The 15,606-nt window shown below is 36.4% G+C and overlaps 1 protein-coding gene across 2 annotated transcripts in view; it reads right to left on the minus strand.

The window, feature by feature from the left end:
- LOC128555211 (myosin-VIIa-like) overlaps window positions 1–10,230 on the minus strand; it is a 36,709-nt gene extending 26,479 nt beyond the window's left edge. Inside the window, exons 1-2 of one of the 2 annotated variants that reach the window (XR_008369876.1) lie at window positions 10,059–10,230; window positions 3,726–3,780 (exon numbers count right to left, since the gene is read on the minus strand). The gene's annotated coding sequence lies outside the window, so the exon portion shown is untranslated. The remainder of the gene's footprint in view (window positions 1–3,725; window positions 3,781–10,058) is intronic. The other variant, XM_053536882.1, reaches the window with a different exon arrangement.
- Between the last annotated feature and the right edge of the window lie 5,376 nt (window positions 10,231–15,606).

A 15,606-nucleotide genomic window follows, 5' to 3' on the forward strand; every position in this document is an offset into this window, starting at 1 on the left:
AATTAATGCCGAAGTCTTGCCCTGCTATCATAAGCAGATTAAAATATTTGCAAGGAGTACAATGCTAATTCATGCTGGAGATATGCTTACACAATATTTACTCATTCATTAAAGTTGAAGAGATGCTTACACAATATTTACAGGGTGTATAAGGTCAACTCTATGGAAGGGAATCTCCGCCAGGACAGGCATGCTGCTAAATGACATTGCTATGTTATTTACTTACATATGCGTTCTGCAACATTGCAACTGCATTTTAGTTTCTTACATTTGGCTAACAAGAAATTCATCTTTAATGCTTCTTAATGCTAAGAAAACAGTCCTTTCATGAATATCGGTTATTCTTGCATGTAACTGACAAGTGCGTTCAACCTTTTTGTTTGCTTACTACAATATTGAAATGTATACTCATGTTATTACTAACTGTATTCTATATTTTCTTACGCGTATTTGACGTTGTTGCTACTGAATGTAACGAGCTATTAACAACGTTGTGACTTGTGAATATTCCGAAATTTTCATAACTTGATTATTACTGCTTTTTGGATTTAACATTAGTGATGCTTGCAACCACTTGGTTCTTGTTTATATTACAGTTCCCCCGGCAAAAATAATATACTAAAACACATGGCTTTAATAAATATTTAAATTGCAGTATAACAAAAATGTAAGCATGGTAGTGCATTACAACATTACAGGGAACCAACAAAAAGCAAACATTTTAGCGCAAATTAGTATACACGGGAGACCACTCTCGACAGCAAATTCACGTGTTCGGTAGTTTCCGTAGGTTAAACGGTGAGAGAGTCTAAACTTACTAGGGCTGGGTACCGCCTTGAAAAAAATACCGCGGTATACCACGGTTTTTTCCTAAGTACCGTGGTATATACCATGGTATACCACCATATTCATCGTAAGACTTACAGCTATGGTAGTGGTCATAAAAATATTGAAAAACTCTCAGAAATACTTAATTTATTATGAGCAACGACGACGACTAGTTACTTGACTAGAATTAAAGAAAAAAATACACTGGAATAAGAACTTGACTAATGACTAGTTAGATTAATGACCCTTAGTATTTTTTACCAGCGTGTCTTCGTTGGAAGACGCCATATTGTCTCTAGGGAAGCACTGGGTCACATGTATATAGGTCGCGCTTGTTTGAAGTTCGATTCGTGCACCCGTTTGATAAACCAGTAACGTTTATGAAGGCTTCATCAGATTGTTTTCAAACAAAAAATAATAAATTTAGACTCGACATTTTCCATACTATTTATTTCTTTTTTAATACGTGCAAATACATACTGGGATATTTTAAACTATCATCATTTAAACAAGAAATTGGGACTCGCCGAATTTACCAGACTCAAAGTAAAAACAAGTGCGCCCATGATGTCATCCATCTATACGGAAAAATCTGGAGGTTTTCGAAGGTACATTTGGGTGATTATTTTTGGAAACTAATAATAGTAGCCTGGGAATTCCAGAGATATAAATCGGAAAATCATGCATGGTGTCAATTCTGTTACGGAAGGCTACATAGACAATGTAAATTAAAAATAAACAGAAGTAGGGATAATGTTGATAAAATACCGGTATTCCCCGATGGTACCGCGGTATCGTACCACGGGAAGATGGTACCACGGTTACTGGTATACAGGTAATGCCGCGCACCTCTAAAACTTACCCGTGTATACTTGTGTTGTTTTCGGTGGAAATTACGTCCCTGGACAGCTGGAAATTATGAGTACTTTTTTACTAAAACACCGTTCATGGTTCACTGATTTTATGGAAACTGCCGGAAATTCTGGTTACCAGCTTTCTACAAATTTCATATTACAAAATGTTAAAGTCGCATTTGATTAACTTCGTGCTGCTTAGTGCTTAGTTAGCACTGTTTTCGCCTTGCATAAATTTCAATCATTGCAATACTAAGAATCCATGAATTTAAAGTAGGGACCTACACAGAAAAGGTCTACAGCAGGGACCTATATATCAAAAACAAAAAACAACGGGCAACAACTAAATGTTAACATACATGTGTTAGTTTTATATAATGGAGGAACGATTTAATCAATTTCAGAAAGTAAAATGTACAAAACACTTAGAACTTGTTCACATAAACATTTTAATATGCCACACAATGAATGCATTTGCCATTTACACGCAAGAATATGCGTTTTACATACATGCAGTGACGAAAGATGCAAGGTATGTGCCACTAACGGATGGAAGGTAACACAAGGACGCATGGATGTTGCATTTAGTTTAAAACGAATAACACAAGGCAACATGCATTTGTCATTTAGCAGCATGCATGTCCTGGCAGAAATTCCCTAAAATGCAGTTGCAATATTGCAGAACGCATGTAAGTAAATAACATAGCAATGTCATTTGGCAGCATGCATGTCCTGGCGGAGATTCCCTTCCATACAACTCAAGCTAGAATGAATTGCTTATATAAAATTATGAATATTTACTCCGAGTATAATGTCATTCCATGCTGGAGAGATGCTTACACAATATTTACTCCAAGTATAATGTCATTCCATGATGGAGGGATGCTTACACAATATTTACTCCGAGTATAATGTCATTCCATGCTGGAGGGATGCTTACACAATATTTACTCCGAGTATAATGTCATTCCATGCTGGAGGGATGCTTACACAATATTTACTCTGAGTATAATGTCATTCCATGCTGGAGAGATGCTTACACAATATTTACTCAGAGTATAATGTCATTCCATGCTGGAGAGATGCTTACACAATATTTACTCAGGGTATAATGTCATAAGTTCTGCATAACATAGTATTTGCTTGAAAAATAATATCAATTCATGTTACAAAATATTGATTATGTTTTCTGTCACAATATGCTATAGAAATGTTTTAACAATATTCACTTTAAGTCCTATGTTGAAAGAGAATGTGATGCATGTAAGATCAGTTACCACTCAAGTATTCATAATTAATTGGAATGTTTTAAATTATCAGTGGTATGAAAAGATTTTGGAAGAGTGTTTTCAATAGCAATTACATATTTCTATTTTGACATGACTGTGAAAACCCAGTTCCTTTTTAACTGTTGACATAAAGTATAAATAATAACTAGGTTTTTCAGTGATCTTCATTCGGGTAAACAGGCCGCATGAAACCAGATACCTCCGCTTTCATTGAACCCCATTAACAAACCATTGACCACAATGTCCATTTATGGACTTTATGACTTTAACCTGTTCTCTTTTTCAATACGAACCTAGCTTTTAACTACTTAGACAAGACACCTTGATGTTAAATCTCTTTTCATTTCAATCTTTTCATACATTATCTTATGGGAATAAAAAGATATTTGAGGATTTAGGTACAGGACCAAGTCGGTTTGCAAATAACACAAAGGTTAAAAGGTTGGTAATACAAATAACTGTGTTGTAGGACAGAATTGTCCTAAATGGCTGTGTGTGAAGTAGCTGATATAAAGATAAAATAAAAAAAATAAAAAAATGCATATCTATTGAAATGGTTAATGCATATATTACAAAGTAAAACATGTAGTAGATATTAACGAGTATAAATCATCTTTACATAAATAACTAATTACAACTTTATTATACCATGCAATAACAGGATCAATTATGATATACTTATAACCACAATGTCAAGAATTGACATTCCTAACTTCTATAAGCATTTATATATATTAATAACATATATTCTTACCATACTCAAAGTAAGAGTTTCATATGTAACACTGGTAACCACCAGAAGTCCACACCTGGAATGGATGGAACAACTTGTTTTCAGCCAAACCTACAACAGTGTGATATTTGTCTCCTTGCAGGAAACAGTACCAGTTATCAACCAGCATTGCACACTTGTCAGGGTATCAGATGCAACTGGGAAACGAACTCAAAATGCTAACACCACAGTCCTACCTAACAACCAACAACAGGTTTAGAAAAACTACTTAAGTAGTACGTGAAAAGCATGTGATAATTCAAAAGTATCAAAACTGGAATTCAAACCTAAGTTCACCTGCTTGGAGTAAAAAATTTAATCATAGGTAGCATTGGGTGAGTGTGAAGTATGGAAAGCCATAAAGACAATGTCTTTGGTGCAAGTTTGGGGGACAAGAGAGTAGAGCAAGGGTGTGGGACAAGAGTGTGAGGCAAGGATGGCCTGGGGCCAAGAGTGGAATGCACAGGTGAAGGCAAGTGTAGGGAAAGATTGTTAGTCAAGTTTTTTCATGGGGTATAAAGGCATGGAATGTTGTGCAGTTCAGTTTGAAACAGAAATAAACAAAGTCTTTTATAAATGACTTTACTGTATAACATACGTATTACCCTGGATTTACTAAATCAAAGACACTGGATTAACAGTAATCTTACAGTGTATATACACAACCCAACATGTCCAACAATACTGACATCTAACTTTACCAAGATACACCAGGGAGCCAACTATAACTTGTAGTTTCTTCAAAATACTAGACATATTGCAATGTACTTGATGGAAGATTTATCGAAGCCCAATGTCACAGGCACATTTACAATATTTTATAATGTAACTGATAAGAACAGACCTGTCATTGTTCAAAATTATCTCATCATGTCACACAAAAATTCAGATATTTTTTAAAAAGGCTATTGAAAAAGTTTGTTTTTCTTCTACATTTGGACTTCTTTGAAGAGAAGAAAGTCAAACATGCTTTATATCCCCTGCCAAATATTTTTTTTGTTTATAAGGGGACTTTATAAGGGGACTACATTTTGAAAGCCATTTAATTTCTAAATATACACATGTAATGTACAAAAAGACCAAGCAACTCTTTGTTGGTTCTTGCTTTTTTTACAAAATCAAGGGGGAAAGGTCTGCTCTACGGTGATCAATATTTGTATTCAGTTTCATGAAGATCTATCAATGGGCTCCTTTGTTTCATGGAAAATTAAGAATTTTAAAACAATTAAAGGGCAAGAACTCTGCAGTTACTCAAGAGATCCTGATGAAAGATATGCAAGCACCACCTCCCTATAGTGATCTACATTTGTGTTAAATGTCATGAAGATCCATTAATGGATTACTTTATTATTTGGTAATTTATGGATTGTAACATAATTAAGGTAGTTCTTCACTATCGGATCGAAAAATTTTCTACAATGTATAGTTTGATTAAACTGACTTTTTAAAACTTAAGAATATACTTAGAAAATTCAGCAAATAAAAAAGATAGGGTTGTATGCTTGATTTTTTGCAAGACCGATTTAAAAAATTTGGACCTCAAGCAACTTTTCGTAAGTCTATGGAAGTCAAGGGAAAATCATAACTTTCACAATATTTTCATGAATAGAAATTTTTACTACAAGATAGATTTTAATGTTGTAAATAAACATATGGCCTTTCATGCAGTGAAATAAAATGTATAGGTCTGTATGCTTGTTTTTGAGACATTTGCCCATGATTAAAGTAAACTGCAAAGTCCACACTATTTTGAATTATTTAACATGTCAGATGTTTTAATATCTTATTTCTAACTTTAATCCAAGCTTTGTTCTATGTTTTCCGGATACCATCATTTCCGGTTTATCAAATGTGAAAAACTACCTTAAAGGGCAATGTCTTTTGTTAATGAAGTGATCCCGACACCTGACAAAACTACACATAAACCATGTTAACCTTAAACCTCTAAGTGTGACCTTGACCCTAGAGCTAGGGGACTGGATCTTGCACATGACATATTGTCTCATGTGAAACATTTATGCCAAGTAATTTCACAATCCCTTGATGAATGGCAGAGCTATGAACCAGACACAAAACAGACCCTGTTAACCTTTGACTTCTAAGTGTGACCCTGATCTTGGAGTTAGGGGTGTGGGTCTTGCGCATGACATATCATCTCACTATGATAATCATTTATGCCAAGTTGTTTTAAAATCCCTTCATGGACGGCAAAGTTATGGACCAGATACGAAACAGACCCTGTTAACCTTTGACCTCTAAGTGTGACCTTGACCTTGGAGCCTGGGGTCTAGGTCTTGCACATAACACATCATCTCATTACATCTATGCCAGGTTATTTCAAAATCCCTTCATGGATGGCAGAGTTACAGCCAGGAAAGTACTTACACGGACACATGGAATGATGGATGCACACACAGACGGACTGATGCACGCACACACGGACGGACAGCGCGGTTTTAATTTGGCCACCTTTGGGGGCATAAAAAGTGGTATGGAACCTGTACATTGTATGTCTGATAAGTGTGATTTTTGCTCAAATTTACGGAATTAGCTTTAAATGCCAAAGGCAAGAAGCATGGCAGAAAAGAAGTTACTAGTATTTCACTGCACAGCCCATTTCAACAATAGGTCAGAGAAATTAGATCTGTATACATTTCATGTTGCAAGGACAAAAATAATGTACTGTGACCTACTGAAAAAACAAAAACAATGGACTTAGTCATATAAGTAAACAGAAAACTTCATACTCATTCATTCTGGCAACTAGACTTTGAAATCATTTACATGATCCAATGTAACAGTCCTGGTACAGCCATTATACTGTAAAATCATTAATATTCGTGGGGGACTAATTTTCGTGGATTTTGTGGTTGCGTCAATCCACGAAATTTAATCCCAACGAACAAGTAAAATTTCCATTCATTTTTTGTTCAAAAGTTGAAATCCACGAATTCATATCCCCACGAAATTGCCGTCTTGACCAAAACCACAAATTTTCATGCCCACGAAATTTAATGATTTCACAGTAGCTAGAAACAGGACAAAAAACACAGACACTTTGCTGCAAGTACATATTTCTATGATGCATTTTTTTCAGTTCTGTCTTGAGAGACCGCAGCAGTTGTAGTTACTTAGCCTTACATTTTGCGGGGAAAAAATCAAACAATATCAAATCATAGAAAGAAAAGGTTGTTTCACATGAAAATTGAGCAGCATATTATAAAACATGTATATTACTCTATAACGTCCCAGAGCTGAAATTTCACATAACCAGGCTGAACGTAGTTTTCAGCAATTGTTTAAATTTGGTATTCATTTTTAAAGGGGGACAACTTTTTGAGAATGTTTAAGTATCCATCGTATAGGACAGTACAGCACAACATGTCATGGTCAGGTAGAGTGTTGGTAAAGATGTTGTTCATTTATCAAATAAATCTGTGTTTTGAAGAAACACTCCTAAACCTTAACATTTTATACCAGTCAAATACCCTGGTATTTTCTTTAGATACCATTATAAAATGTGGAAGAGATTTCAGTGATTTTATGAATGAATCTTACAAAACCACAAGTTGACAGTCACTGAGAGCCACCAGTGGACAACTGTTGGGTGTATGCAACACTACCTTAACTTCTCCATTACCTTATATTTGTTACTAGACTCTAGCCTTTTAATCTTAAAATGTGTAACATAGATAATCCTCTTCAGGTGATCCAGTCTTTCAATAGCAGATCTGCAGATCCTTTACATTATTACACAAATGCCCAGTATGAAAGAATTCTCAAAATTAGACCAAATATAAGAGGTTTACAAGGTTTTCAAGTAGGCATATTATAGACCCACATCTATTCAATTATTTTGTTCTTTTACATTATACAAATTGCTTCTGTGAAGATGCAGCTGATAAAGAACACAAACATGTATGTCTATCCAAAATAAAGAGATTCTTAGTTAAAAAAGGTTAAAATAGTTCCTTCAAAACATTAATGTACTATCTGATACATTGTAGCAGGTTTTTATCATATGAGCCGTGCCATGGGAAAACCAACATAGTGGCTTTGCGACCAGCATGGATCCAGACCAGCCTGCGCATCTGCGCAGTCTGGTCAGGATCCATGCTGTTTGCTAATGGTTTCCCTAATTGCAATAGGCTAGGAAAGTGAACAGCATGGATCCTGACCACACTGCGCGGATGCGCAGGCTGGTCTGGATCCATGCTGGTCGCAAAGCCACTATGTTGGTTTTCCCATGGCATGGCTCATATTTTTCTTCTTACTATTATGATAACATTGATTATTCAAATACAAAGAAATCATCTATCTAATAATGCAAGAAAATTGGTCTCTTAATTGATATTTCTGGGGCTGAGCTCATAATTTTTGGAATAGATATTCTGACAGAAGCTGGCAAAACAGCTTTTTATTGCCTTAATGAAATACAAATTTACATGCAGTCTGTACAAGAATCTCTGCACAAACCTGACAGGTAACAAGAGCTGTCAGAGGACAGCATAGTTCGGCTATTCAAAAGCGTTGTCACTAAAAAATCAAAAGTGGTAGAAAGGGGCATAACTTTGTAAAACAGCAAAACAGAGTGATGGAACTTGTACATTTGCATGTCAGATTATCAAAGTGAACAAGTGTGTAAAGCTTCAATCTATTCTCAGTGGTGGTTACTGAGATGATACGAACTTAACCAAAAATTGCTCAGTGGAAAAAGAAGCATAATTATGGTAAGTCTGTAAAAGTATAAAATTGAGTAACGAAACTTGTGCATTGCATGTCAGATCATCACAGTGCATATGAATGAGAAGTTCCAATCCATTTCTTCTAACGGTTACTGAGATAAAAGCTTACATAAAAACTTAACCAAATATTGCTACGTCAAAATGGGACATAACTTGGCAAAAATGCAGAACTGAGTGATGGAACTGGCAAACACTGCATGACACTGCATGTCAGATTATTACTTGGAACAAGTTAGTGAAATTTCAATCTTCTTCTTCGTATGCAGCATAGCGATATTGCATAGTGCTGTAGTTTGTCCAGAGAGTGCCAATGGCCCAGCACCTCTGTCTTAGACTCTCTAGGTTTCTGTCAGGGTTACCTCACCCTTAGTTCCGAGTTCATACCCTACCCTGGGAACACAGGGACTATTTGTCCCATAGCTGGGGTCTTTTCATAGGCATCAGGGCGTGTCCACACACTAGTGGGCCTGGCATGCCCCATGTCTGGGGGCAGACCTTCTCTGAGTCCCCTGCAGTTCTGCCTGAGGCCGCAAGGTGCTCAGTTACCATGTGGCGCCATCTGGGAGGCATTGCAAAAGGGCTTGTCTGCAGAGAGGCTATGTACTTGCAGGGAAGACTTATGCTCTCGGCTTCTTTTTCACCAGAAGACTAGCCAGTGCGGAAGGTGACAAATACACAACACACTGCACTTGACGCATCAACTGACTAATGCCACACTAAATTTCAATCAATTCAGGGCACAAGTGGTTAATGAGATATCAGCTTACAAACCAAATCTGGATGCCAACACAGTTGTGGATGACGATGAATGTCTGAGTGTAATACTAATTAAAGGTCTAGATTCTACCTATTCTTTGAATAATCAAGCTATCAAAAAATAAAAGCGCCATGACTCCATGAAAAATAATTGTGAAACCATATATATATATGCAAAGTGAGGCTCCATACTGAATCATTCCTATGAATTAAGCATCATTAAATCCAAGTAAAACAGAATTAAAATACCATTTTTAAGGACCATTACTCTGCTAAAATAATCCACCCAGAACGTGCAAAATATCTGTACATCTCTTCTTGGTCATGAAGCTTCCCATGAAGTAATGTTGAAAATTACAGCCAGTTGTGGCCAAGAAAAAACGCAAACAAAGAATGATGGGACGGACACATGTAGGGATGAAAAACAGGTACTATATTATGAATGAGTATATACTTCAATCATTTCAGAATTGTTTGGCTTGCTTTGATTACAAAATCATATCAATGGTAGTTATAAGACTGACAAATGTAATACTAAATCATATGACAAATAAATTTGCACCACTGAGGTGTATTTGTCAAAAATTCTCAGGGGGCATGCTGCACCCTTAAGAAATTCCACCCCTTCTAATCCGCCCGTGAAACTTAAAAAAAGATACGCCCCTGACAGTGTACCCTGCATTTTCAAAACAAAAATCCGGTTAAAATGGAAATATGAAATACAGTAATAATCAACAAAGAATGACACGGGTACGAACATGTGGTCTGGTCACTGGGGTTGGGACGTCCCAGACCAGGTGAAAATAATACCAACCTTTATTTGTAAACGAGTCGACTAATATCCCTCGAAATACCTTTCCTGAAAACTGTCAAGTTTAAATAAAATAACTGCTTCAAAACAAGTCAAAAGTTACTCTAAAATACATGTTTTGTGTCCGTGCCAATTAATTGGTTAGGTCCAATAGTCTCTGACAGCACCATTTGATTGGTTTACGAGTAGTGGTCACGTGGTGTTCTGCAATGAACAAAACCAAAACCGAAAGTAGACACAGGTGTGCAAGAACTTATTACTTTTTTGCTCACCTGTCTTTAGTTAAAGTCATATTTTACTCAAGTTACAGTTTTAAAATGCATTTAAAATTTGCACCTTTAAAAAAACTTTTGTTTACAACCCGTGAACTACGGGAGATAACACAGGTTAAAATGCTTACTTATTACACAGTAGTATTACTCTCCCTTGTATTTCCCACAATTGGATGAGCAGGCAGTGTCGCAATTCCACAAGACTTCTGAGCACTTGAAGCAGTCTAGGGATGCACAATACAATGCATAATGTATAAAATAATGCTGACTTTCATCCCACTTTCTACGGATATTTCTTATTTTATATATATTTCCAAGACTATCAAATCGTAATATTTCATACGGCGACTTTCATATATATTTGAAATGGGTGCTGTAATGCTACCATGTTTGCTGTACCACAAACATAAACACAAAAAAATATTTATAGAAAACTGCAGCAGGATGAAAAGTAAAGCATGGGTCTGGACCCCAACCCGGAAAATCCTAAAAAAGGAAAGAAGAGAAGAAGGAAAGAAAATGTGTTTTTTTTCTGGAAAAGGCAATATTAGGACCGCATTCAAAGTGTATGTGGCTACTGCTACATACAACCCCGACCTAATTCATATTTATGTTAATTATCTCAAAGAAACAAAGAATTTCATTTTTAAGAAAATTTAATTTTATTAATTTTCCCAAATCCAGCAGGTGAAGTTCAGAGCTTATAAAAAAAGAAGAAAAAACTTTGATAAGGGGTATATTGTAGCCTATGTAATATTGCAGTGGAAAAAGTGTTCTTGAATGCTCCTAAAATGCCCCAGAATGCAGGAAATGAAGCGCTGAATTTAAAAAATTTCCGGGAGATATGCCCCCGGACCCCTAGCTTAATTTTCTATTCCAGCCTGTTCAACAAAATTTTTGTCAACTTTATTCTGTGATAATATCATAACACTGAGTCCGTTGAAAATGGGGACAAGGGTGGGAAGGGGATTCATCAATTGAAATGTCATATGTTTCATCAAATTGAAACATTTACTAAGAACCAGAAGGACATTATTGACAAACGTAATTTCCAAAGTTCAAGTCAATGAGAAGGCTCGAAAAAGGGGTGTTCAAATATGTATGTGTACCTTGGATTCAGTATGGGTACAAGGTCAGGATATCGGGACAATTTGGGGGTGTTGAAGTCACCGAAGATCAACTTTAGTGCCTTTTAGGGATCTGATAAGTTCCACTGACCTTTCAAAATTCAATGATGTTGGAAGTCATTTCCGTTTTGTCTGCGGCAAGTAGCAGCATAGAATGGCCTGGACCAGCTCACATTCGGATTTTGACCCAAAAGATTCTATAGGATTTAGTGAAGTATTGCTCGGAACTGATTAGGTGTGTTTGCTTTTGACCGGAATGATGCCACCGCCTTTACCATAATATCTATTCTTGCGGAAAAGATGATCGACTGGAAGATTTCGCTTGTGAAATGTCTTTAAAGTTGATACAATGACAATTGATAACTTTGACATGCTTACAGAGCTGAAGTGTGTGCATAGCCAGAAGAATGAGAAGCCTATTTGAGGATTCCACCGAGGTAGTCCAACCCGTAACGTAATTATCACTTTCATTGCATTTCAGTCTGATATCAGACTCTGTGGACGGACCGTTAGGGAAGGTAACTAGAGTCACGCATCTGGACTGCCACTGAGGGTCCTTTGTTAAACACTTAATTTTGTTTTATTCCAAATAAACCGATAACGGCAGTTTGATTGTGCTGATATCTCCGTCTTCCCCATTCCATCCCACCCCAGCCCACCAAAAATGTTATGATAACTGTTAAGAAATGAGAAAATGAGAGGGAAAATCGACGTCAGGGATATGGTGTTCTGTTGGGGCCTATGATTCATCACTTTTATTATAAATCACGACGGCAAAGCGTGAGACCACGACGACGTAGCTGACATCACGATGTCGTGATCATGATGGCAAAATCATGATGGCGAAGCGCAAGATCACAACAGCAAAGTGTGAAACCAAACTCGCGAAAGATTTATAATTTTTTACGCTTCGACATCGTGTTCTTGCACTTTACTCTTCGCGTATCGCATTCGCATGACGACGGAGTACAAAATCACGATCATCAAACATGAATTCATGATGGGCAAGAACGAGATAACGATGACGAAGCGCGAAATCACTTAATATTTGTAACTTAATTCAAGCTTTGATCTCATGATCTCGAGCTTCGCCATCCTGATACTGTACCTCGGCCAGTATAATAGAGGAAGCGAGTGCCCAAACGGAACACCTTACTGGGGAAACATCTGCATATGACGCTACAGCAACTTTACACTGTCTGAAGTGATTATTGTTCCAAGCAAGAAAAAATAAAAGCTCATTTTGGATAAATCAGATTCATTTTTTTTTCAAAAAAAGAATATCTAGTCATTCAAAAGATATTTTTAATTTATTTTGACAAAAAATGTAAAAAAACACGTTGCAGCCATACACCCCACCGAATCGTCACAGAAGGCACGAATCCATCCCTCGGGATTTCACAAATACACATGTAACACGAAAAAACATGCCAACGGTTCTCCGTAAATTACTTTTTCATTAAAATAATATACCAGAAAAAAATAATGTAAAGCATCAAAGACGTCGCATTTTTAATGATATGCTAATTAAACTAAGTCGAACACCAAATACAGCGGCAACAAAATTGCATTTTGAGCTGTACAGTTTTAAACTATCAACCTCAAATTTATGCACAATATTACAAAAGCTTACTGCTTAATTCTTGAGGGAAGAAAATACTGAAATATTGAGATCATTCAGAATTATTTTAATAATTTTTTAAGGTTGAAAGTCATTCATTCTTTTCTTTATTTTTATTTTTTGTTTTTATCGTGGAATCCATTCATATCAATACCAATCTGGTATAATCAATCAATGTTTCTGTACATTTTGTATATGATTACGATCTCGTATAATCATGATAGAACTCATCTTAAGCAGTTTCTAGATGGCATGAGGGTTGTTGCACATTTCATTACCTTCCATGATGGATTGTTCCCCACAATCAAAGGATGTCTAGAACCGTAGCTCAAAGATAAGGTCACACTTAGAGGTCAAACGTCAGTACTGTTTTTTTTTCTTGTCCGGTTTATAACACTGACATCCTTGAAAGGATTTCAATATTGCTCGGCACAGATGTATCCAATAATAAGACGACGTGTTATGCACAACACTCAGACCTCTAGCCCAAAGGCCAAGGTCACACTCAGAAGTCAAAAGAAATAGTGATTTTTTTCCTGTCCGGTACATAACTTTGTCATCCTTGGACGCCTAGCCCAAAGGTAAAGGCCACACTCAGAGGTCAGAGGCAATCGTGTTTTTTTTTTCCTGTCCGGTTTATATATTTCTCTGTCATCCTTGAACGGATTTTAATATTGCTCGGCATAAAATGTATCCCATATTGAGACGACATGTCATGCATAACACCCAGACCCACAGCCTAAAGATCAAGGTCACAGTAAGAGGTCAAAGTAAATAGAGTTTATTTTTCCTTCTGACATCCTTTGAGGAATTCTAATACTACATGGCACAAATGTATTCCATAATGATATGATGTGAGATGTGCAATACCCAGACCCATAGCCCAAAGGTCAAGGTCACACTCAAAGATCAAAGGTCAATAGGTTTTTTCCTGTCTGGTCCATAACTGTCATCCACAAGATAAGATAAGATAAGATAATATTTATTTAACGTCGGTTATATATAAAAGTTACAATATAAGCTCGAAGCTTGTATCCGACATGAATATATTATCCTATAACATACAAACAAACAAACTGTAAATAAAAGTATCATTAAGACATTAAAATTAAGATTAAGATTAACTTCTTCAGATTAAAATCTGAGTATCCATCAGAGAATTTTAATAATACTTCCCACAATGAGACGATATGTCGAGTGCAAACACATAACATAGAGCCGTCCGCTGGGTAAAAAATATAATTCTAACACGATCCGATTCATTTTCCTATTAAACAAAGAAGGCAGAAAACAAAGAATTATTACACAACAAATCACAGTTCTGACGTCATGTTATTACGTCATGGCGTCAAACGGATTAGCGGCGCGCTGGAAAAGAAACCGATCGAAAACGGGCAAATATGTCGTTCAGATGCGTATTATTATATCACTCGGGCTGCGCCCTCGTGATATAATTCCTTCGCATCTGAACTCCAAACTATGATTTATTCAACGACAAATCACTGGATGAGATATATTATTTCTTAATTATTCATATCAGGATGGCGTTACCTCTATGAGAAACGAACTTGGGTGACAGATCTTAGAAGACAGACGAACTAAGACAAAACTAATTACTTTTTACAAAACTATATAAAATTCAAATGAAGCAGCATTGGGATATGCACTTTTTTCAAAAGTGGTTTCTTATTTTTGCTTAATTTGATGGGATTTCCGCGTTATGGATAGCACCTAATTGTTCCTTCTCTTCAGAAGGATAAGTCACACTTGACTGAGCAACTGATCTAGAAAGCTGTTGTAATTACAGGCTGACCAATCAAACTCCGTGACCTTAGAAATAACATCTGACGTTAAAATTAGTCTTTCCTAATTGAGGCGACTCTCTGACTGAAGGACTGAACTGAATTACATATTGCTATACCCGAGGATGGAAAAGCGGCTTTTTTTAAACATGCCAAACATCTTATTTGTCACAAAGGTTAACATACGTCGTTAGCATTCGAATGCATGGTCTATATGTGAAAACAAACCCCATTTCGACCCTCTAAGTGTGCGCAACAAATTCACGCATCGAATGGTACACTACACGTGTTGATTGACCGGGTCAATGTGCCTTGCCGTATTTACTCAACTGAAAGTGGTAACGGATTTATTTTGTTGTAGGATCTAACAACTTACATGTATGTAAGCGTAGATACTTTGAAAATAGCGGACTTGGCATTTTTAGGTTGTAGAAAACAACATAGCTCTTTTTCAAAATTCTAGTTTTTTTGTATTTTGGTACAGAAATAAACTCACCCTTGATATTATTTATATAGATTTACCCTAGAAGGAACTTTTGCTATGCTTTAACTTGTTTCATATTTAGCTTTTTGTTGGAGAAGCAAGCCTCGAACTCACGATCCCTGGTTTCGTATTCAGACGGTGTTTCAACTGGACCAATGTGTGCGCTCTAACAAACTGCAAATCCGACATGTTTCTGTTCCTGAGTCGTAAGCGGTCAGAACAAAACCGGAAAAGAAATGTGACCA

This window comes from Mercenaria mercenaria, chromosome 2 (genome assembly GCF_021730395.1).
Source record: "Mercenaria mercenaria strain notata chromosome 2, MADL_Memer_1, whole genome shotgun sequence".
Classification (NCBI taxonomy): domain Eukaryota; kingdom Metazoa; phylum Mollusca; class Bivalvia; order Venerida; family Veneridae; genus Mercenaria; species Mercenaria mercenaria.